At 40.8% G+C, this 26,281-nt stretch overlaps 1 long non-coding RNA gene across 1 annotated transcript; it reads right to left on the bottom strand.

Moving 5' to 3' along the window:
* Nucleotides 1-2,132: 2,132 nt before the first annotated feature.
* Nucleotides 2,133-26,245, bottom strand: LOC142664121 (uncharacterized). Its single transcript, XR_012851204.1, has 3 exons — nt 26,148-26,245; nt 11,176-11,360; nt 2,133-2,349 (listed from the first exon to the last, which is right to left on the bottom strand). It is a non-coding gene; the product is annotated as an uncharacterized LOC142664121 (long non-coding RNA).
* Nucleotides 26,246-26,281: the final 36 nt, after the last annotated feature.

The raw sequence follows: 26,281 nt of genomic DNA, 5'->3' as shown, positions 1-26,281 counted from the left end.
AGGAAGAATCAGAAACTGACATTCCATAGACCTACTACAGTTTTCAGGGGCATAACTAGGAAAGACTGGGCCCCATAGCAAATATTTGACTGGACCCCCCTCCCTCGCAACCAATCCCCACATTCCCCGTTTTCCCGACAATGAACAGTTATCAGTCTGTGTGCAATGTAAAGATACAGCTAGGCCACCAGTGTATTCTTATTAACCTTTAGTTACAGGGTTACGAAAATTCTAACAAACAGTTTAGCACTGATATTCTAGTATTTTGTTATCACTTAATTATGTTATTTCATAGTCATAAAAGTTATTAAAAAAACTGACCCAAAACATAAAGCATCGGGACACACCCCTGTACATAGTCCCAAATACCCCCCTTGTAGATAGTGCCGCATACCCCCATTGTAGATAGTGCCACACAGCTTCCCCTTGTAGATAGTGCCACACACAACCCCTCTTGTAGATAGTGCCACACACCACCCCTCTTGTAGATAGTGCCACATACCACCCTCTTGTAGATCGTGCCACACACCACCCTCTTGTAGATAGTGCCACATACTACCCCTCTTGTAGATAGTGCCACATACCACCCCTCTTGTAGATAGTGCCACATAGCCCCCCTTGTAGATAGTGCCACATAGCCCCCCTTGTAGATAGTGCCTTATACCCCCTTGTAAATAGTGCCACATAGCCCCCCCTTGTAGATAGTGCCACACAGTTCCAGAAGCTCTCCCTTGTAGATAGGGCCACCCCAAACAAATAAAAAAAATTATACTCGACGAACGGAGCTGCTCCACAGTGTCTTCAGCAGCCTGGAACGGGACCCTTGCGTGGGGCGGCGTGATGATCACGTCATCACCTCGGCCTGCGCAGGTATCCTTTCCTGTCTTATAGGCTGCAGGCCTAAACATGGCCTGTAGCCTAGTAAATGGCAGAGCAGGGAGCTAGCTCCCTACTCTGCAAAAGTGTTCAATTGTACCTGCATACTAAGGACACAGATACAATTAAGCGTGGCAGTCGCCCGGGGCCATGCCTGCCCAATGCTAGCGACGCCACCAGGAATGAGGGGGCCCGTGCTGCCCAGCACATAATGTTATGTGTTGGCTCGGGTGGCACGGCCCCCACATGCTGTAAGCCCCGTAGCAGCCGCTTTGGCTGCTACAGCGGTAGTTACGCCGCTGACCGTATTTAAACGGGTTGTCTGGTTTAGAAAACCCATTATCAGGTACTCTATTAGGGAGCTCAGAGTTAATAGAGGGTAATCCTCTGTTCAGGAACCTCATCTCTTGGCCAGAGTGGAGAGCAGCTACAAAGAACATCTCTCACTCTCTTGTCCTGCATTTCACAGACTACCCGTTGATGTGAATGGGCACTGTGAAATTGAACACCTACTACAAGGTTTTCCCGCAGATTACAGTTGATCTCTAGGGGTCCCAGCAGGGGAACACATTGTGATCAGTTTATTGTCAAGAGACCCTTCTAACAAATAGGGATTGTTCAAAGCAGACAATCCCTTTAGGTTACATTCAGACGACAGTGAAAAATGGCCATGTGATCGCCGTTTTTTTTTTTTAATGGTCATTACACGGTCTTTTCCAGAACAATGTAGTTCTATGGGTGTGTTTACACTGACGTTTTTGTAACCGCCCATGAATACTGGCCGTCAAAAAATAGAACTTTCTATTTTTGCCCGTTTTCACAGCCCGATGGCCCCCATAGAAGTCAATGGATCCGTTCTTACTGGCCTTTTTTCAGAAATCAATCCTTGTGAAGGCCATTAAAAACTGATCCTGACACTCACAGGAGGACTCCCCGGGCACAGCACTACTTTAAGCGCTGAGCCCGGGGAAGACTTGGACGTCACTGTCCATATATGTACCGTGATTGCAGGTTTTCAAGGCAATAGTGGTGTATAGTGAAGGTATATCTAGCACTCAAAATAAAAGTTGTAAAGTTTATTTGGTCATATTTAAAACAAAGAAGTTAAAACAAAAAATCCCAACACGACAACGTGTTTCTGGACCGGACCTGTCCCTTCGTCAGGTCCTTAACCTGACGAAAGGACCGGTCAGGTCCAGAAATGCGTTGTCGTTCCAATAAAGAGTACCTTTGCAAAATACCTCAGAGAACCTGTTCTTTTTCTTCCAAGCCTGGCGCCGATACCGCATATTATACTGCATCTTTTACTCATCTCTTCATCACACATTTGTTCCCTGCAAGGAGGATTCATCCACCGAGGGACAGCAGTGGGTGGCAGCCGGCAAAGATATTGTTCATTGTATAAATGGTATCTGAGGAGTGCCGCTGTTCCAAAAACATTTTTTTCCCATTTGTGCATCCCGGGAGGCCGGCCTGGACAAAGAAGCACATAATTCTGGTTAAGTATACGTTTTTTTTTGCTGCGTTGAAATTTTTGGCGGGGGAAATCGCAGCTTTTCCGCTGCAAAATTGCAGCATCTGCTATTTGTTGCAGCTTTTACCTCCCCATTGAATTCAATGGGGAGTACCCACAACAAAAAAAGCGACAAATACGCAAATACAATGGACATGCTGAGGATTAAAAAATGCACCACAGGTCAATTTCTGAGCATTTTCTCCGTTTATCATTTACGCAGCGTGTGGATGAGATTTTTTCACCCGCAGTGAACTTACCCTAATTAAATTATACATTTTTAAGGGGCTCCAAGGGCAACAGTGCAGACTTTAAAGAGACTCTGTCACCACATTATAAGTGCTCTATCTCCTACATAAGAAGATGGGCGCTATAATGTAGGTGACAGCAGTGCTTTTTATTTAGAAAAACTATATATTTTTACCACGTTAGGAGCGATTTTAGTTTTATGCTAATTAGTTTCTTAATGCCCAAGTGGGCGTGTTTTTACTTTAGACCAAGTGGGTGTTGTGCAGAGGAGTGTATGATGCTGACCAATCAGCGTCATGTACTTCTCCCCATTAAGTCAGCGCATAGGGATCCTGCTATATCAGTATGTGTGGTCTTAGGCTGGATTCACACGACCATGTTACGTCCGTAATGTACGGAATGTATTTCGGCCGCTAATCCCGGACCGAACACAGTGCAGGGAGCCAGGCTCCTAGCATCATAGTTATGTACGATGCTAGGAGTCCCTGCCTCGCTGCCGGACAACTGTCCCGTACTGTAATCACGTAACATGGTCGTGTGAATCCAGCCTTATATTAACACATTAACATTACTGAAGTGTTTAGACAGTGAATAGACATTCCTTCCAGCCAGGACGTGATGTCTATTCACAATCCCGGCACCTCGTTAATGTTTCTGTGGTACTTACAGCAGAGCAAAGCGTAATCTCGCTGTAACCTGTCATTTACAGCGTGATCTCGCGAGATTACGCTTGCTCTGCTGTAAGTACCACAGAAACGTTAATGAAGTCTCGGGATTGGGAATAGACATCCTGTCCTGGTTCAAGGAATGTCTATTCACTGTCTAAACGCTTAAGTAACATTAATGTGTCAGTATAAGACAGCACATAGTGAATAACACAGTGTCACTATGCGTGGAGTAAATGAATGGGGAGAAGTGTATGACGCTGATTGGTCACTGATTGGTCAGCGTCATACACTCCTCTGTACAACGCCCACTTGGTCTAAAGTAAAAACATGCCCACTTTGGCATTAAGAAACGAATTAGCATAAAGCTAAAATCGCTCCTAACGTGGTAAAAATAGATTGTTTTTCTAAATAAAAAGCATTACTGTCACCTACATTATAGCACCCATCTCCTTATGTAGGAGATAGGGCACTTATAATGTGGTGACAGAGTCTCTTTAATTTACTTGTGACACGCCTTTAGTAACTTTGGATCCCTCTTCTCATAGGTACTCTTCAAACGGTAAAAATATTTTGCCAGTCTCAAACAGGATGGTAAGGTACAGGCAGCCATCTAGGATTTTTTTTTTTGGGTGAGGCCATTCTTACCAATTTTGTCTTGGGCCCCACTATCATTCAAAATACATTTTTATGCATACTGTATTGTTTATTGCAGCTGTTTCCTCATTACTAGTTTATTCTCTTCATGAACAGGCGGTTACTCTAGGGAAATCACCATGGGTAATTTTGCTTTTCAGTTTAATAAATAGTTAACCACCAAAACTATTTCTGGAAAGCCCTTCGTTCTCCATCCATATTATGCTAATATTGAAACTTTTGCAAATATCTTATAAAACTTTCTGCATTGAAAAAATTGAATTGTAACTATTTGCTGTATACAGTATTATATTCTGCTTCTTCTTATTATCATCATCATCATCATCATCATCAATCCTATTTTATTATATGCATTTAAAAAAAAATAGTTTTAAAGATTGATTTTGGTCAACATATATAAAAGAGGACTCTTATCGAGGATGTTGTGCACACCGCAAATGATGCACTTTAGGTCAAATGAATATTTCATTACTGCAGCACAGAATCCCTCTAGGAAAATATCCAATGCACTAAAAAAGCTACAGCTGTGCTGCCCATCACTTTGTGGCATGTGCATGGGGGAGTTAATCCACCACTCAAACAGTAAGGGCTGAAGTACATGGCCTCTGCATGCTGCTATACATGCTCTGTTGGGTGCAATGCTTCCAGGGGAGAACACCTGATACCCAATGGCATGCACACGGCATCCAATGGGGCATACCACGATTGTATGCCTCCATATGAAAACTGAAGGAGGTAGAGTAGAGACCCCATATACCTCTATAGGAGCCCTATTTTGGCTCTGTACAAAATGAAGCGCAATATGGCTGTGTGCATGAGGCAGGGCTGCCATCAGGGCAGTACTGGCGGTACTGCCATAAGAGGCCCAGCCAAAAGGCCACCTGCCATCAACTACCGAACCTGCCCCGCAGATGTATTTACCCACGGTCTTGGGGGCTCTGCCTCCATGTTTGGGTGGCTGACTGTATTACTGAACTTGGACTATAGAATATAATGGATAGCTTAAGGAAGTGAGTCTGTAAAATGTGAGTTTCTGGAAAGATCACACGCATACAGTAGCTTGATCCTCCTGAATCCCAGTTCAACAATTATTTTGAGTCCTCATCTAACATACGCTGTGATGGGTCCTTCATCAGTGTTCTGACCCGGATTTGGCTGTTGTGATCTATGAGGATATTAAACATGTAGTCCCTGCTAATCATTTGCTGTGATGTAACTTCCAGAAAGCCAAGCAACTTGGGACAACTTTCTGCACTTTGTCAGCTTCAGACGGGGGTCCACCATAGTACTTTGTTGATGAGGTCCTATTTTTGTCACATTGTTTAAAAAATGCACCAAATGTATCATCCAGCATGAGCCACTGTAAATTTGGCAAATCTAGTCTAATTCTAAATTGTCTAAATTTAAGGCGGAATTAGTAAATCTGCCCCATAGTGATAAGTTTGCTGACTTCCTATGAAAATGTCCCTAGTGAGTATATGACTGAGATAAGGAAATTAGATTGTGAGCCCTATTGGGGATAGGGACTGATGTGAATAATTACACCCACATCCCGTAGCAGAAATAGAGGGTCAATAACTTTTTTTTTTACAGCTCTGGAATCGGGAGGAGGCAGGGGATAAGGGGAGGCATTAGGTTTAAAAAAAAACATGACAGATCCTCTTTAAGTAACAAACAAAATTAACATTTAGTAATATAAATACCTAGATATTTAAAATCTTCAACCACTGGTAGGTTATAGTACTCGGCTGGCCAGTCAGAATCCCATAAGGGCATCAAAGCTGATTTGCACCAATTTATATGAAGACCTGAAAATGGAGTAAATGCCTCCAGGAGATGGATAGCTTTCTATGGGGACACATCCGGATCTGCCATAAATAGAATTAGATCATCTGCATATAAGCATATAAGTGTTGATCCTCCCTCTCCCCATAAGGGACCTCACGGTAAATAGTATCCTGGCTCAATCGGAGTGCCAGAGGTTCAATTGCAAGGCAAACAGCAATGGCGATAAGGGACATCCCTGATAGGTACCTCTTCCTAAATCGAAAGATGAGGAGCATTGACCATTAATTAAGAGGTTAGCCCTCGGTTCCTTATACAGAATGGAAATCCACTTAATGAACTGAGGGCCAAAACCGAAGTTCTTAAGTACTGCAATTAGGTTAGGCCACTCTACTGAATCCAAAACCTTAGCTGGAAGTCCAAGGAAGCCAAGGCCCACTTTTCATTATTGGCTCTACCCATCTGAGCTATGATCTGAACCCTGCGTATGTTATACGTAGTGCTCTTACCCGGCATAAAGCCGACTGGTCAGAATGAATAATGTTGAGAATAGTAGAGTTAAGACGGTTAGCCAGTATTTTGGTTAATATTTTGTAATCTGCATTCAATAGAGATATGGGCCTGTATGAGCCACAGTCCAAGGGATCCTTACCGGGCTTCAGGAGCACTACAATAGTAGCCTCATATAGAAAGTCTGGGAGTTAATTTGATTTAAGCGCCTCTTGAAACATATTAAGGAGAATCGGTCCCATATGTTCAAAGTATCTAGCATATACCTCCAGTGGGAGGCCATCAGGTCCTGGGAATTTACCTCTAGCTAAGTCTGAAACAGCCAATTTTATTTCGGTCAGAGTGATATCTAAATCCAGACGTTGTACATTTGCTTCCGATAATTGGGGGAAGGAGACATCCCACATATCTTTAATTATTCTAAACCGAATAGTCCTCATGTGTGTCAAGGAGGTAACTTTGTAGTTTTGGCTATAAATGGTACAGAATATATAGCCAATATGGAGTTGGTTAAAAAATAAGCTCTCACAGATAACAATTAATCATAAAGTTTAAAGAATTCTAAAGAACACAGAGTCCCAGTTCACAGGATAAATCCCCCATGAATTGAACAGTCTTTCAACAGGAAGTAATCTTTAGTCATCTCAATACTTTTAGTCACTTCTCTAAATATCTTTGGTGAATTTCTAAAAATCAAAGTTTGAACAAAGATTGCAATATATTAAAATGGTTAACGCAGTAGCAAAATTTATTTGAATTCCTACTTCTTACACTGTTGCAATATCTAAGAGAACAAAAACATTTTCACATACTTTAACCCCTTCACGCTTCATGAATTCTGGGCCCTAATGATTGAGCAATTTTTTTAGTTTCTCCATCGTCACATTCAAAGATCTATAACTTTTTTATTTTCACGTGGACATGGCTGTATGAGGAATTGTTTTTTGCGGGATGAGTTGTATTTTTCAATGGCACCGTTTTAGGGTATATGGAATTTTTTTTAACTTTCATTAACTTTTTTTCGGTCGCGATACAAAATAACAACAATTAGGCCATTGTTCTATGCATTTTACATTTTACCATGCAGCATAAATATAATGCTACGTTTATTCTATGGGTCAGTAATATTATGGCGATACCAAATATGTACCGTTTTATTTATGTTTTACTACTTTTGCAGAATAAAAATACTTTTGGACTAAAATTATTTTATTTTACATCGCCACTTTCCAAGAGCCATAACTTTTTTTTTTCCGCCGATGTCAACATATATGGGCTTGTTTTTTGAGGGTCTTCATTGCTTCATTGCTACCATTTTGGGGTACATGGGACTTATTTATTAAACTTTTATTATCATTTTTGGGGGGGAATGGAAAAAAATAGCAATTTTGCCGTTGTGTCTTGCAGGTTTTTTTTTTACTCACCTTGCGGTTTAACCCCTTCCCGTTGTAAACAACTTTCAGATTTTAATTTTCGTTTTTTCCTCCCCACGTTCTAAAAGCCATAACTTTTTTTATTTTTCCATCAATATAGTCCCATGAGGGCTTGATTTTTGCGAGACAAGTTATAGTTTTTCATAGCACCATTTATTGTGCTATATAATGTACTAGGAAATGGAAAAAAATAAATATTTTTGGGGTAGAAAATGAAAAACCATTGTTTTTTCCGCTTCGTTTTTACGGAATTCACTGTGCAATTAAAACAACATGTTAATGTTATTCTGCAGGTCGATACGATTACGGCGATACCAAATATATATCGTTTTTTTCTATATTTTACTACTTTTACAAGTAAAAATCTGTGTAAAAAATAAAATTTATTTTGTGTCGCCAAATTCTGAGAGCCATAACTTTTTTTTTTTTTCATCAATTAAGTGGTATGAGGGCTTATTTTTTGTGGGATACGCTGTAGGTTTTAATGATACCATTTTGGGGGGGATGTTTTGATCACTTTTTATTCCATTTTTTGAGGGAGATGTGGTGACCAAAAAATAGCGATTCTGGCGTTTACAATTTTTTTTTTACGGCGTACACCGTGCAGGTTAAATAATGACATATTGTAATAGTTCAGACTTTTACGGATGCAGCGATACCAATTATGTTTATTTTTTTTATTTTTTTTTACTATGCTCGAGGGGGAAACTGGGAAAAGCGGGCTTTTTTTAACTTTTAATTTTTTTTTTACATAAAAAAAAAAGATCTTTATTTTACAAATTGTAACTTTTTTTTATTAGTCCCCGAAGGGGACTTCAACCAGTGATCGTTGGATCGCTTGCACGATATACTGCAATACCAATGTATTGCAGTATATCGTCTTTCTGACAGGCTTCTATTAAGCCCTGCCAGAGGCAGGGCTTAGTAGGAGCACAAAGATGGCGGACCTGAGGGCCTTCATTAGTCCCCCAGGCAGCCATAGCAACCATCACCACCCCACAATTGCATTGCGGGGGGCGCAATGAACTGCTAGAGTGGGTCGCCCCCCTCTTTCTAATTATTTAAATTCCGCGGTCGCTATTGACGATCCCGCTCATTACTGTGAAGTGTCGGCTGTAGCATACAGCTGACACCCACATCGTATGGAGCGGGTTCACTCCGTGAGCCCGTTCCATACTTTCCCTACCCGGCTATGACGTATGGATACGTCAAATGTCGGAAAGGGGTTAAATAATATGCTAACTATTTTTAGGTCATTGCGGGGATACCATATATGTGTAGTTTTTATTTTATTTTTCAGTCTAACTAGGGGACTTCATTATGCGATCTTTAGATTACAGGTATAATGCTTTGGTATACTTATTATACCAAAGCATTACTGCCTGTCAGTATAAAACTGACAGGCATCTATTAGGCCATGCTTATGGCACGGCCAAATAGACATATAGCCAGGGCATGCCTGGGGGCCTTTATTAGGCCCCTGACTGCCATGGCACACCATTTGATGCCAGCAATTGCCTGCCGATGGGTGACAGAGGGAGCTTCCTCCCTCTGTAAACTACTCAAATGCATCGGTCGCTAATGACCGCGGCATTTGAGGGGTTAGACGGTCGTGTTCTAAGTAAACTTCAATCGCTACCATTGGAGCAGGAGCCCAGCTGTCATCAGACAGCCGAGGCCCCGCTCCAGCCTAAACGGGACAGAATAAAGCCCCTTAATGACCGTCGTGAATAGGCATATCGGCAGTCATTAAGGGGTTAAAAAAATATATGTCAAAATCACAAACCAAATAAAATATATAATAGGTGACACATATTGTATACAGACAACTACAAGGGAATGACCGATTATGTAGACTCTGGAAAAAAGCAAAGCTTACAGAAGATAAAGTTGCACACCGGTTTTCTAGCATCGCCTCACAGATATATTCCATCAATATTTGTACTGACACCACCCATTTAATTTCCAAGGAAAATCTATTCATCACTTACGACTTTTGGTAACATAACCGCATCTCCAGTTTAGGCATCAGGCATAAGATTTTGTTGTATTGTATCAATTGCTCATATTTTTCGCCATACTGTGTTTTTTATCATTTGATTCGTACAGGTGTGATGATGGTTGGTTTGTGGCTTTTCTAAATTGTAGGAATCACGATGTATGGCCCAGGAACCATTTTGAATGCATTGCTGTGCCATAGGACGACGTAGCACAGGTGTCAGGACGGTAGTTTCCAGCCAGGCAGTGTTCAATGTTCTGGTGGAAGAGGTGGAGCCTGGGTTGCGTGACAAAAAGAGAGAGAACTGCTGTGGAGAGCTGCCGCAGAGCTGTGTGAGGAGTATGGATCTGCATGAGAACGACAGCACCTATGTTGAGCATGAGTCTGGGTTCCTGGAGCGCATTGCGGGTGACGGGCAGCAGCCTCCCTGTGATTGTGTGCAAGAGTTGTGTAAGCAGTGGTGGGTATGGGCAGGATCTTTCCCACTAATACAGCAAACAGTAAGCCAGTTGTGGCAATCTAAGCCTTACTTTGCTGGACCCACCTCTGCATCAAGGAGGGGCGCTCTGGGCTCTGTATACGAGCCACCCATCATCTACCTGCCTAAGGTTGTGTCTAACACCTGTGCCTTTCATATTAAGAAGTTGTTTTTTTCTGCTGAGGCCTGTTGTGCACAGAACACCAGCATAGAATAATTTTAGTTTGTAACGAATCTCCTGCTTCCGACCATCTTTGCTGTGACACACCTGCAAGGCCGTACACCAACCAGATCCAACTCTGTCATTATGCATCCTTTGCTAAGAAATATTTTATGAGATTTGGAACAGATTTAACTATTTGATTCAAAGAAAAATAAAATTAAGCAAGCAGAGCATCTATTGCATGGGTTAATGATAGACAGACTTGGGTTGTAGGTGGGAGGTCAAACATAACACAGGCCTTATATACTGTCTATCTTTGAGTTAGGGCAAATATTTAGACTCCTATGGGAAAGCCAGGCCTATACAGCAAGTGTACTACAACAAATGAATGATCAAAGGGAAATACCATTCAAAACTCACATAAGAACTAAGTTTAATTGTTCCCATAAAACATATTGGTCTTGCCTGTATTTCTTCTTGAACAGCGATCTACCATCTTATATTATGTCAAGTGACAATGAAATAACAATTCCCTGTCATTGCCTCGTCTGCTGTAAATATGTGCGCACAACAAATATCCATTACACAGAAAATTCTGGGGAAAAAAAGTTATCTGTCAATTACGCAAGAAATCAGGTACAACAGAGTGTCTACTCACACCTCTTCTAGGAGCCAACAATGCACTTACGGTAAATCCTTGTGCTCTCCAAAATTACAGGAAGTTGGAGACTGTTCCGGAAGGGAAATCACTGATTCAGGATGTCCCAATATTCTTTGTGCAGAAAGACATGTTTATCCTAATTTACCCTCCTTTCGCCTTTATTTTAGAAGAGAAAATATGACATACCGTAAATATGGAGTATTGTATTCCTCTATTGTTCAAATGCTTCAGTGATTCCAGGATGAGTAGGGCATTGTTCTCTGTAGGCTCCAGCACAACTTTCAGAAGAAGTGCAAGCCCACTCTAAGGGACCCTCAACACTGTCAAAGTCGCCTGGTGTGACCATTCCTCAGCAGCCACGTCCCCTGATCCTTAATAAGAAACAGATACGTGAATGGCTATCTGTTATTTGTACCATAAATAATATAGATTATCTATGCGATAGATAGATAGAGTAGATAGACAAACAGACAATATTTATCACTTTAACTCCTTCCTGCATTTTGAAAGGCTATTACGCCCAGTGGATGGCATGGGCACAGCCGACATCCTACTGCAACAACAGTGATCAGAGATAGCTTTCGGACGTTTAAGCCCTGGTCATTGGTGACCCGTGGTGTAACCATAGGGGGTGCAGATGTAGCCGCTGCACCCGGGCCCTTGAGCCTGAGGGGGCGCAAATGCCCCTCAGCCACATAAAGAAGACACCAGTATTATAAAGTATATATGGTAGGTGGGGGCCCTATTATAAATTTTACATTGGGGCCCAGAAGCTTCAAATTACGCCTGTGGCATCTAAGTGGTTAGACAGAGGGAGGGGGCTTTATCTGTAAGCCCATCGATGCCTGTGATGGGATCATGGGGAGCCGATGGGTTGCTATTGCAGACAAGGGTCTAAAGGCTATTAGGGCATGCCAAAGGTTTGGCCTAATAGATTTCCTGTCAGTTTATTACTGACAGGCAATAATGCTTTGGTATACGGAGTATAATGATCGCATTGTAGAGTCCCCTGATGGGACTAAAGAAAAAAATAAGAATAAAAAGGGGTATTATTGTGCAAAAATATTTAAAAAAATCTTATACATATTTAGTATCGTCAGAATTTCAATGACCAGAATGATAAAGTTAACATTTCTTTATACTACATAAGGGGAAAAAAACCCAGAAAAAACAATGAGACAGAGACATCAGTGCATAACTAGCCACATTTTTAATTGAACAGCATAGGATAGCTGGGTAACAACCAAAGTGGTAACTGTAGTGGCAGCCAAATTGGTTGAAACTCAGCTTTACCAGAAACAGGTATATAAACATCGGAATAGAATTTTTAACATCATGGAAAAAGGAGAACTGAAAAACTATTTTTTTTATATTTAACATACTATATGACATATAATACTGTATTGACATCTCCCAAGACTATGTATATATATATATATATATATATACACACACACAGACACACACATACATACACACACACACACACACACACACACACACACACACACACACACACACACACACACACACACACACACATTGTAAAACGGGACTTTCCAGTGAGTCTTGTAGCCAAACAATCAGGCAGAAACTGGCAGGTTTGCATGTACAGTTGTCCAGAGTTTATTGTGCACAGTCACAAACAGCAATTTAAACAGGCTTGCTTTAGCAGGAAATATAGAAAATAAAATGTCCTTAGTTTCAGGATAACATACAACTCAAGTTCAGTGCTTCGCACCAAGCTTTGTAGGTTCAGTCCAAATGTGCTTGCTCCTTGCACCCTGGTAAATTCAGGCTTTGCACTCCCAGTCTGGTCTTTCTGCAACACCACACACTCCACACTGCTCTCTGGCAGTCTTCTTTATTAGTCTCTCTGGACACACCTGGACTCCAGGTAGACAACACCATGCATGGAGTATGGAGCGACCTACTTACATATTCACTCACCCATAAAACCAGGACCCAAACTCCAGTTACTTACATTACTGAGAAAAGAAGCCTCAATGACACATATCTGCCATCAACTACTTTATCCACTCATTGTTCACAACATACATATATATAGTACTGTGCAAATGTTTTAGGCAGTTGTGGAAAAAGGCTGCAAAGCAAGAATGCTTTCGAAAATAGAAGTGTTAATATTTGTTTTTTATCAATTAACAAAGTTCAAAGTGAACAGGAGAGAAATCTTAATCAATTCAATATTTGGTGTGACCACACTTTGCCTTCAAAACAGCATAAATTCTTCTACTTGCACAAAGTTTTTGAAGAAACTCGGCAGGGAGGTTATTCCAAACTGTCTCCTCATGTAATCCCAGACAGATTTGATGTTGAGTTCAGGGCTCTGTGGGGGCCATATCATCACTTCCAAGGCTCCTTGTTCTTCTTTACGCTGAAGATAGTTCTTAATGACATTGGCTGTATGTTTGGGGTCATTGTCCTGCAGCAGAATACATTTGCAGCAAATCAGATGCCTCCCTGATGGTATAAGTATCTGCCTGTATTTCTCAGCATTAGGGACACCATTAATCCTGACCAAATGCCCAACTTCATTTGCTGAAAAGCAGCCCCAAACTTGTGAGGATCCTCCACCATGCTTCACTATTGCCTGCAGACACTCATTATTGTACCGCTCTCCAGCCCTTCGGCAAACAAACTGCCATCTGTAATAGCCAAATATTTCACATTTTGAGTCATCAGTTCAGAGCACCTGCTGCCATTTTTCTGCACCTCCGTTCCTATGTTTTTGTGCATAGTTAAGTAGCTTGGCCTTATTCCCATGTAAGAGGTATGACTTTTTGGCCACAATTCTTCCATGAAGACCACTTCTGGCCAGATTTCCAGGAACAGTAGATGGGGCTACCTTGGTGCCACTGGTTTCTACCAGTTTTGAGCTGATGGCACTGCTGGACTTCTCCCGATTTCAAAGGGAAGAAAGCATGATTTGTATTTGATCTGCTGCACAAAGTTTCCTTGTCCGAACACTGCGTCTACGGCCCTTAATGTTGTCAGTTTCTTTCTGCTTCTTCAAAAGAGCTTGAACAGCACACATTAAAACCCTAGTCTGCATTTAAATCTTTGCCTGGGAGAGACCTTGCTGATACAGTATATCTACCTTGTGTCTTGTTGCTGTGCTCAGTCTTGCCATGATGGACCTGTGACATGAAACTGTCTTCTACAACCTCACCTTTGTAGCAGAGTTTGACTGTCCCTCACCCAGGTTTCCGCTTCCTACACAGCTGTTTCTGTTACAGTTAATGATTGTGTTTCAAACTACTTATGAACATGATGATCATTATCACCTGTTTGGTACATTTGGTTAATCATACACCTGAGTATAATCTTACAAAATCCATGACTTTGTGCAAGCGTACCTAGAAGAATTAATGCTGCTTTGAAGCCAAAGGGTGATCACACCCAAATATTGATTTAGATTTTTCTGCTGTTCATTGACTTTGTGTTTTATTTTATCTATAAAAAAAAAAACTATTTACACTTCTATTTTTAACCTGTTGCCGACACAGGACGAGAATGCTCGTCCTGAGCGGCGGGTGCTTCGCGCATTTAGGACGAACATTCTCGTCCTGTGTGACAGCCGTCTCTGCGCGCGATCGAGAGTGGGGCAACGGCTGTAATACACAGCCACGGCCCCGCTCTGACAGCGAAGAGAAGAGAAACATCCTCTATCCACCGTTAACCCCTTGAATGCCATGATAAAAGCTGATCGCGGCGTTCAAGGAGAACAGAAAATAACTGTGACGCGATCAAAGCGCATAACTTGTACGGCCAGACAGCCCAGGGTCTATTAAAGGACCCCAGGGCTATCTCACCATATTTCCTGTTGTTAGGGCATACTGAGGTATGCCCTAACAACTGCCTGTGTACAATCAGTATGTAGATCTATGCGAGTACATTACAGTTAAGAAATAAAAATCAAAATGAAAAATCCCTCTATGGGATTAAAAAAAAAGTTAAATGAATGTAAAAAAATGTAATGATAAATAAATAAATAAATACAAAGTAAACAAAAATACACAGAAGCACATTTTTTTTATAATAAATAAAATTTTTAAAATGTAAGTCCCAAAACATGAAATAATAAAAAATAAAAAAAAATAAAACTGCAGCAGAACTGCTTTTTTTCTGCATTTGCCAAAATAAAAATTTATATAAATTAAACAATAATGTATTTGTACCAAAAAATAGTACCTACATTAAGCACAACTCGTCCCGCAAAAAACAAAGTCTCATACAACTACGTCGTAGAAAAAATAAAAAAGTTATGAGCGTCGGGATGCAAAGAGGGAAATATAAAAAAATTGTTCTGTCCGCAACGCCAAAATTGGTCGTGTCCTTAAGGGGTTAAAGCATTCTTACTTTGAGGCATTTTTCCACAACTGCTTAAAAGTTTTGCTCAGTACTGTGTGTGTGTGCGCGCGCGCGCGCGCGCGCGCGTGCGTGCGTGTGTGTGTGTGTGTGTGTGTGTGTATATATATATTAATATACACATATACATATATATACACACACACACACATATATTTATCTCTTTTGTCCTCTCTATAAATATCTGTACATTGCATGAATAACTTTTTTTTCCTATCTATTATTTCCTCTGCAGTAGTGGGCATTGGTAACCCACACACTAGACAACTGAGCAGAAGATAATATACTCAGAATATTCTTTTTATATAATTCCGTTTTTAGCATTTACGTATCAAGTGCTGGCTCCATATCTTTTATTGTGTTCTGGCTGATGCAGTATTTTCCCGCGGTGGACAGGTGTAACCTTGTACTGAACACTGGTTAATAGGTTATTCACCATATGGCTAATTATAAATTTGACATATGAAAATAGATGTGAAAAATAATATGACGTATGACTGCTGTAACATTATTTCCACTGAGTTCTGTGGTCACCAATCTAGAGTAGAATGGTAAAATATTTTATTTTTAAAATGTACTTGCAGACTTATTTGTTTCTTTTTAATTTTACGTTGTGCTTTCCTCTACTTATTTATTACAAAAAATACTTTTTATGAAAGTACATTACTAAATGTATTTATTTGTTGAATGGAATCTTCAAAACTAAACAGCAATTTTAGATTCCATTTAAGGGTTTCTGTAAGAGAGAGTGTATATGAATTAAAATGTATTCTTGGTTAGTTGATTTACTAAACAAACCTAGACATAAGTCCAGTTCCAGACCAACTTATTCCCGTATCCTATCATGCGTATCATATATCACTGAAGACCTATGATTTTCTTGGCCAGTGTGAATCAAGATCAATGCTGAATGATATTCATAGATAGTCCTGCCAAAACAAATATCATCGATGTTGCAATCGTAAATATTATTAATTCCATGCCTATACAGGGCATTCTAAGGCTATGTTCACACTGGGTATTTTGCCGCGTTTTTGACGCGGAAACCGCGTCGCAAAACTCGGCAAAAACGGCCCGAGAACGCCTCCCATTGATTTCAATGGGAGGCGTCGGCGTCTTTTTCCCGCGAGCAGTAAAACAGAAGCGACATGCCCTATCTTCGGGCGCTTCCGCCTCTGACCTCCCATTGACTTCAATGGGAGGCAGGAGAAAGCGTATATCTCGCTGTTTTATGCCCGCGGCGCTCAATGGCCGCGGGCGAAAAACGGCGCGATAATCGCCGCGAAAATCGGCGTGCAGGGAGGGGAATATCTGCCTCAAAGTTCCAAACGGAATTTTGAGGCAGATATTCCTCCCCCAAAATACTCCGTGTGAACATAGCCTAAGTTCTGTATCAGAAAAAGGGAGTGTTGTCCACTATAACGATATATAAAGAAGCACAGAATTTTGGACCTCAAAAAATGACATGATTAAAAAATGTGGATATTCACTGTAAATTAAATGATTAATATGATGATAAATTATTTGCCTAGATGAGATGACAAGATTCCTGTAAGTAATATTTACTTTGAATTCTGGATCTGTATAATGCCTCAGAAGGACAAGAAGAAGTGTGTCCCACGTCATATGTCTTTAGTAACAGTTCCTTATGATATGCCATAAATGTCTTATATGAGAATAACCGTTTAATATTAGCTCAGCATACCCCAATATAGCATATTCAGGTCAGGCTTTTCTATTATAGCAGAATAAAGTATATAGTGTATGGGACACACATTGTGAAGCTGTAGTCATGACATATTATTTTATTTATTTTTGCACACAGCTTATTTGGGGTAGTGTGGGTTTCTAGAAACAACCACAAGTGAGAGGATGTAAACTAGGAGCCTTTTGATGGTGTATCATCATGGGTTTACTTCTGTGCATCCCCCTGAAACTTGTCTTTGAGGAAGAAGGTGGCACTGGCTACCGACTAGTTGTTTTATTAATAATTATTTATTAATAATTATTCCACCCTACTCATTGAACCTTCACATTTCTACTCACATTGCAATATAGTTAACTCTATATCTTTTACATCTTTTTATAATTTCCAAAAATATTTGCTTTAGTGTGTTTCCACTTTAAAGGTATCATGTTGCCAATTAAAAAGGAGCATTTATATGAATTTATTAGAAAAGGCAGAGAGCAGAGCATGTCGGCGTTCCTGGGAAGGGAGACACCGGCTAGGAGGCATAGTCCTGCTGTTGCGGATGCCGGTAAGAGGGGGATGCTGGTGGTCCGCAGCTGCGGGCATTACTTTTATTCTGGCACTGACCCTTGTGAGCAGGCTCTATTTCACAGACACCATATATATAGCTATTACTAAAGCTATAGCTAGTACAAAATGATGGTACATAAGCTTTTTCCATTGCCCGTTTCCATTGCGTTGGCCATTTCCATTGTTCTGCTCCATCACAGGAGCAAACCAATGAAAATGGTAGCAGTGAAATCATCATTATTTCCACTCTACACTACTGCTTTGTATTGATATATTGTTTTCTAGCAAAGTTCAAAGTCACCTTTTAATTACATAATGTTTTATTGATTGTTCAGACAGTTCATTCAGGATTCTGCTCGTCTCCGGTTATCAGAGAGCAGTGCATTGTGGGAGCTCCACTTACAGTTACACAGTTAGAACTAAGCATGTTAGGTCACATGTCAGATCTTAGAATGAAGAAAAATGAAACTAGCTGCATTTCATACAAGAACAAAAAGCAACTTTGTATATGAATGGAGAACACAGCATAAAATAACTTATAATCAGTACAAAACCAGTAAAGCAAAGAATTTACAAAGTTACTACATTTTGGGTAAAATGTTATTCAAAGGTGGGATTTTTCTTTAATAATATGTCAGCACCAACATGGTTTGCATTTTAAGCTGCATGAAAATGCTACAGCTATTGAGAACGCTGCATCATAGTCTATAATGAAAGCATTATGTCCCATTCACATATGAATATGTATGACGCAATGCATCCCTCCAGCTGCATCATATGCCGGTAATTTCTTACAGAATTATGATTGGATAAGGCTAAATAAAACCACATCTTTTTTGCACACTTCAAAATGATTGTGACCAAATAATATCATTCTGCAAGGACTAAATAATGCTGCAGTAACCAAAAAACACCTCCACAGCATGATCAGTTATTACTACTATATCGCCAGTTGTTCAATGTCCCAATCTATTCCATCTGGCTCAGACCAGAAGCACATACCGTCCATCACAGCCAATGATTGACTCCCATTACAACCATATATGCCCTCAAGAGCTCTAGCGACATATAGTATGTTTCCCATGAAAGCCACAGATGCCCCATGCCATAAATCTTGTATGTGACTGTACTGTATACTGTTCACTGTAAATGATGCAAGTTACATGAATACTATTCTGTGGGTGGTCTTAATTCGAATGAACTGCGATTTCAATACAAAGCAAAAGCACAAATTATCCAGAAAGACTTTATTACATTTATTCATTATTAAGGGTTTCAGCTGGGAAAAGGTTTTATGTGATGCTAGTTTCTTCAGTGCAACTTTTCAGCTGACCAAGTGAATACCAAAGAAAATTCTATGGAAATGAAAGATAAATTTATAGACCTACACAATAATATCTAAGTACTATCATGAGGCTGGAGGGAAGGTGCACCAGTCAACCATATCGAGTGTTCTGCGTAGTCTCTATAGGAGGGTGCTTAGAACAAAGCCTTTACTGAAGAAAAATATATATCAAAACACATCTGGAGTATGCAAAAAAACATCAGTGTGACCCAAGCTTAAATGTGGGATAAGGGTGCGGAAGAGTGATAACGGGGTATGGCATTGTGATGATGCCGGCACAAAAGTCATGTCCATGCTATTATTTGCAGGGGTCTGCTGTGATTGTCAGCCAGCCTCCTGCAGCAATGGCCGAGATTAGAGATAACTAAACTCGGAAGTTTAACACCTTAGATGTCAACAGCGACTGCGGCATCTAAGAGATCAAAACAAATCCTATCGCCGACCCCACAGCGCTATCTCAGAGGCTGATGGAACGCGATCTCAGAGGCTGATGGAACGCTATCTCAGAGGCTGATGGTTAAATATGCCGGCCTACAGCCTAAGACTGGCCACCATGACTACCATTTGTAGTTGCCTATTAGGCTGTTCCTTAGGCCCCATGCACACGACAGTGCCCGTAATTACGACTCGTAAAAATATGGACACGGCCGGCCGCGGACAGCCGTCCGTATTTACGGGCTGTGCTCCCATCATAAATGATGGGAGTATGGTCCGCAAAATAAAAAAAATAGGTAATTGTCCAAAGTTTCTATGGCACCTTCCTGTAAATATATGGGAAGGTGTCCTTCGGCCATAGAAACGAATGGGCCTGTAATTACGGCCCGTAATTAAGGAGCAATTTGACGGTCGTGTGAATGGGGCCTTAGGCATGGCCTAATAGATGCCTATCAGTTTTCCACAGAAGTATTCCAATGCATTATTTGTTAAAAGTAAGATTCATAAGTATACTTTCCCAAGTGGAAAAAATTCCCTATTTTTTTAATTCAAATTAGCACTATTTTTTTTTTATAGAATTGAAGCGCTAAGATATATGTAACCCAAAATGGTGCTAATAAATACTACAACTCATCGCACAAAAAACAGGCTCTCAAATATGTAAATTGAAAAATAAAAAAGTTATGGCTGTTGCAAGACCATGACGCAAAACGAAAAAATTCCTGCATTCGCAAAGCCAAAATTAACTTCTTCATTAAGGGATTAAGACTCGTGGGAAGTGCTGACTTTCAATGAAGGAAAGGGGTTATAATAGTCAATCATGTGGTGCTCAACAGATTGGAACAAACTCTACCCTACCAAGGTCCCGCCAAGTTTTAGGGCGGGTTCACACATGGCGGAATTCCACTTAAATTCCGCTGCGGACACTCCGCAGCGTTAATCCGCAGCGGAGCCGTTTCTCCATTGACTTTCACTTTAATTTAGCAGTGTTCGTTTACACGATGCGTACAATTCCGCTGCGGAGCATAGGCTGCGGAGCGGAATTTGGTGTCCGCAGCATGCTCTGTCTGTTGCGGAGCAGTGGCGGACTCATGGCGGAATTTCTCCATTGACTTCAATGGAGATTCAAAGTTCCGCAATGAAGTCCGCAGCTGTCATGCACATGTCATGTGTGCTGCGGATGCGTCTTGCTTTTTTAACTTGACATTTCTTCATTCTGGCTGGACCTATGTATTTCTAGGTCTACAGCCAGACTGAGGAAGTCAATGGGGCTCCCGTAATGACGGGAGCGTTGCTAGGAGACGTCTGTAAATAGTCACTGTCCAGGGTGCTGAAAGAGTTAAGCGATCGGCAGTAACTGTTTCTGCACCCGGGACAGTGACTACCGATCCCAATATACATGTATCTGTAAAAAAACATATAAGTTCATACTTACCGAGAACTCCCTGCGTCTGTCTCCAGTCCGGCCTCCCAGGATGACGTTTCAGTGTAAGTGACGGCTGCAGCCAATCACAGGCCAAGCACAGGCTGCAGCGGTCACATGGACTGGCGCGTCATCCAGGGAGGTCGGGCTGGATGCCGAAAGAGGGACGCGTCACCAAGACAACGGCCGGTAAGTATGAAAATCGTTTACTTTCACTAGGGAAAGTGCTGTCCCTTCTCTCTATCCTGCACTGATAGGGAGAAGGGAAGCACTTTTCCCGCAGTCTGCAGCAGCTAGTCCGCATCAATGTACTGCACATTTTGTGCAGATCCGCTGCAGAATCTGCAACGCAGATTCTGTGCGGCATCGATGCGGACAGTTGCGGAGGAATTCCGCCATGTGTGGTCATGCCCTTAAGAAGAGGGGGAGTCAGGACATACCACTTCCCACTTATACCAAATACATGGAAGTGATCTGTCAATTAGCTTGAGGGCTTCTCATATGTTTATAGGGGGTTATATTGTTAGGTACATTTTATGGAACATGCTAACTATAAAATTCGCTAGCATATAAGTGTACTGTCACCAAAGGTGTATTCATACAAACACACAATAAATATACTGTATCAGTGAAAACTATACTCTATACTTTATAGCAGTTGTTTTGTCAATTTTAAACAACTTACTTCTTTTTTACCCCATTTCATCCTTTTTGCTATTTTGTTGCAGTAAAGTCACCTGATTATACCATAAAAATTGGACGTAACACCCGTACAATTCAATGTATTTGCATGGACAGAATTTGTTGCACAATTGCTATCACAGTTTCCCGTGGGCAGAAGTCTCATTAATCAATATTAATAAAAATTGGAAAATATTATAAACCTATAAAACTATAATAATGAATAACATATACAGTATATGCACAAAGATATATGCACATACTGTTTATGTTATTCATTATTATAGGTTTACTTTTTTGTGCTCTAGACAAAGTGACCAGTCTATAAGAGCAGCAATGCTAACTGTCCAAAAATCCCCTGTCTTGCAGTTCCCTGAATTTTCTGTTCCACCAAACAATAAATCAAAAGGGAAATGTGTAGGAGCAAACCTGCTATTTGTTGGAAAATTGCCAAATTAAGTGAATCCTATGGAAAGGTCGCTAAATACTGGTCTCCAGCATTATAATGAAAGAAAAACAATGTGAATACTAGTATTGATAGTGCAAGCTGTTAATTCTTTACCGTTCACCCCATAATGAAAAATTAAACCAGTATTCCAGGGGAAAAGCTTTATTACCTATGCAATGGATAAGTAATACATTTTATATCAATTATCCTCCCGCACATGCCCGCGGTTAAGAGGAGTTTGTATGGAGTGGTGATTGTACATGCCCACTGCCGCTCCATATAACTATGTGGGAGTAATGGTAACTTCTAAGAGCATTGTGACTCGCAAAGAGCTGTATGGCACGGCAGCTCAAACATCACTCCATATTAACTCTTCCAGACTGCTATCCACTGTTCTACCAATCGGTGGGGGTCCAGGCTAAAGGTAAAAAATGTTTCTGCTGGAATATTTCTTTAAATCCAAAAGGTGTACCTAAAGGGTGTGCAAAGGTCTCGATCGCGCCCGGACCAGTGGGGGCCTCAAAAGTTCCCGGAGACCAGTCAGGAGACCAGTACTATAAATTACATGTGATTGTTAGGGGCCTGTAACAGAGGGTAGTCTCAAGACAGACATTTATGGCATATCCACAAGATATGCCATAAATGCCTAATAGATGCGGGTGTAAACCCCGGGACCCGCACCTATCTTGAGAGCATGGGTCCTCCAGCCCCATGCCTGCCCGGTGAGGCAGCCACTGGCCATCGCATTCCAGTGGTGAAGGTGGTCGAGACTATGGAAACAGCCGAGTTTGCTGGGCTTTGCTGTTTCCATAACTCCCGAGATTAGTCGATTTCCATACTCCCAGAGCAGCGACACAAGGTAGGACAGGGGAGTTAGGGGACCCCGTTCTAGAGATAGATGCGGGTCCCAGAGGTGCGACCCACAGATATAGGAAATATATAACATATTCTGTGAATATGTCATAATTGTCAGTGATGAGAATACCCCTTTAAGTTACATTTAACAGAAATCAAACAAATCTATGTCTTTAAACTTCATGATTAAATAAAATATTGTTTAAAGCAAAGTTTTACCCTGGACGAACAGTCCCTTCTTAGCTAAGGAAACAACATTAATAGAAATTCCCTATTATGCTTCCTTTTATACGGAATGTACATCGCCATGGCTGGCATTGGTTTAATTATAAAAATGTTTTTAATAAAATGATAGCAATTAGCACAAATATATTACAGCTAATTGTTTCGGAGCCATACCGAAGAAAATTAGAGCTCTATTTTTCTTCGGTATGGTTAAATAATCATGGAGCAGTCTATATGGTAAAATATGGGGGGAAGTTGGTGTTCTAAACTTCACCTAGCCTGTAACAAATTTGCGTTTGGAGTCTATCTATTTATAATTGTTTTGGAGGCAGCTTTTTTCTGCTCGTTTTGTGCGTTTCCAAGTTGAACTACACTGTAATTATACAATCGCTATTTTCATTATTGCAGTGGCCATTCTTTTCACACATGTTGAACGCACATCCCAAATCCTCAGTTAACAGGCTGTCTATGACCTGTTTTCCTCTTTGAATTTAAAAGAAAGAATATATGGTGTTTCCTTTATTTACAATAATAATTATTTCTGGAATATTCAATGTAACTTGAAAAATTGGTGAATAGTTTCGAAACCCCAAAATCTCAAACAAAAATAAGAAAAATGTATATTAACTCCTTAACGCCGAAGGACGGATATATCCGTCCTCAGCAGCTGCTAGTTCGCGCAGGAGGACGGATATATCCGTCCTGTAATGGCGCAGGTACTGCCACTGTACCCACGCGATCAGCGGCAGGAGCACGGCTGTTAAGCAGAAGCTCCGTGTGGAATGAGCCCTCCCACCAGACACGTCCTTCTCTACACAGCCAACTGGACCCTGCAAGACTGGTGAGTGTTTCCTCCCTTTCCATCCTGCTTCACATTCCTCCTGACCCCACTTGAAGAATACAGTATATAAAGTACAGTATGTTAATTTAAAAAAATTTGTTTCCCTAATGTTTTTTTGCCGCAATTTCCGTAAACTCTGCAAAAATGGTGCAGTTTTGCCACGACTATATAAAAATCACGGCAAGACCGCGTGATTTGTGCTGCGATTACAAAAATTGCATGAAAAAGGTACAAAACATAAAAAACGGTGCTGTTAGACTATTGTCACAGTGCGGTCAAATCACGTTTTTGCCACGATTTTGCAAAAATTGGGATTTGTCCTCACTGTGTAAATAGACTAAGGCCTTATTCAGGCGGCCGTGTTCGGTCCGTGATATGCATACTAATACTAAAGCATTATTGCCTGTCAGTGTAAAGATCTATTAGGCCATGCCTCTGGCACATAGCCAGGGCAGGCCTGAGGGCCTTTGTCAGGCCCCTGACTGCCGTGGCAATACATCGGAAGCCAGCAATTGCATTTGAAAGGGGTTTTCAAAATCCCATGCACATGCAACAGAAAAAGATCTGCATGGAATTTAAGACATGCTGCTGATTTTTAAATCAGCAGCATGCCTATTATGTTGCAGAATTGTAACGTATTTCACCCTTCACAATGCAAAGGGCTAATTTACTGCAAATCCCTAGCAAAATCTGTAAAGCTATACGCATCAAAACCGCAAGTAATTTCGCCGGTAAAATCCGCACCTAATAACGCGGTTTTTTAAGTGTGCTTTAGGTGCGTTTTTGACATTTTGATGCGGAAATAGGTGCAGATATGCTTCAGATTTATTTTTATTTTTTTAAAACTGATCAGATACAATTCGCAAGTATGCCATACAATGAGATACATTTTGGCTAAACAGATCAAAATTCAGGGCATTAACCAGTCACTGTCTGCTCCATGGTTTCGTTCACTGTAATTGACGTCAGCACCAAAATCAGTTAATGCGTATAATGTACAAACGTGAGCTCCACACTTTCTGTTGCCCACCAGACATCTTGGCTGTATGGACGGAAGCCCTGGATAAGCTGTACTAGCCCCCAATGTGATGCACTGATTCACAGCTGTTTAACCAGTAAAATGCTCATACTGATTCGCTCGATCTTCCTGGAAATCACATGCGTTATCAGATCAGTCCCCTTTGCATGTTCAATGTGATGTGCCAAGTTATGATGGGCCAGGAAAAACCATTTTAAATTGAAACTATTGCAACCTGAGGTCACTGCAGCTGTAGTATGGGTGCTCAAATGTGGACTTATTAATTGTTTTCTGACTATGATTTGGCCTAAAACATTCTATAATCTTCAAAAAAGTCACATGAATCTTTTAATTTACTGCAATCCTACATAATGTTATTAGCAGTTTTACTCACATGCATTTGTCTGGACATACAATAACATTAACTTGCTATTTAATAAATCCCAGAACCAATTGTAAGCACTGGCTCAAAGCAATTCGGCTTTTTAAAATGTTCAATTCATCTTGCTAGTATATTGATTAAAACATACATTTCCATACAAAGAGAAAATTGAGCAGTTTTCAGATATGTTGTGTAAGATGCGACAAATTAAAGACTACAGAGACGCCATATTAATTTCCTATATAACATAGAGTGTCAAGGGCATTAAATATATATGCATACAATAATAGCAGAGCTTAATTTGACTTTTTTTTAAATTTCTTGTTTATTAATAGTTACCTGCAGTCAAATAAACTCAGCTCTGGGCATATATATGGGCAAGCAAAAGGATCTGAGTGTCTTTGATGAGGGCAAAATGGTCTAGAGGGCTAAACGACTGGGTCAGAGCATCCCCAAAACAGCAGGTCTTCTGGGTTGTTCCCAGTATGCAGTGATTAGTACCTACCAAAAGTGGCCCAAGGAAGAACAACCGGGGCACTGGTGATAGGGTCATGGGCACCAAGGCTCATTGATGCACATGGGAGCAAAGGCTCGCCTATCTGGTCCAATCCCACAGAAGGGCTACTGTAGCACAAATTTCTGAAAAGGGAATGTTGTCTTGAAACGCTCACAGGCCTATTAGCCGCTGAGACTGGGACTGTTGCTGGCTACCGGTTAAAGTAAGTGGAGGTAGTTTAGGAGAGGTCTTCCATTTTGGTAGCATGGTGAGTCAGCTATTTTAAGGTAGCGGATGGTTGGGAAGGGGGTGGTTAAGGTAATGAGGCAGTATATAGCTTCCCTCTCCCCTCTCACCTACCTCTTTTGGCTGATGTTTTCCCTCCCTCTTGATGTCCTAGTATGGTGTTGGGGTTTTGTTATGTCATTTTCTGAATTTATTGGTGTGTTTTGGTTGATTTTGCGGTCATTGCTTTAAAAAAAAAGGAAATAAAT

This window comes from Rhinoderma darwinii, chromosome 11, assembly GCF_050947455.1.
Source record: "Rhinoderma darwinii isolate aRhiDar2 chromosome 11, aRhiDar2.hap1, whole genome shotgun sequence".
Taxonomy (NCBI): Eukaryota; Metazoa; Chordata; class Amphibia; order Anura; family Rhinodermatidae; genus Rhinoderma; species Rhinoderma darwinii.
This window is presented reverse-complemented; position numbering and strand designations above follow the sequence as displayed.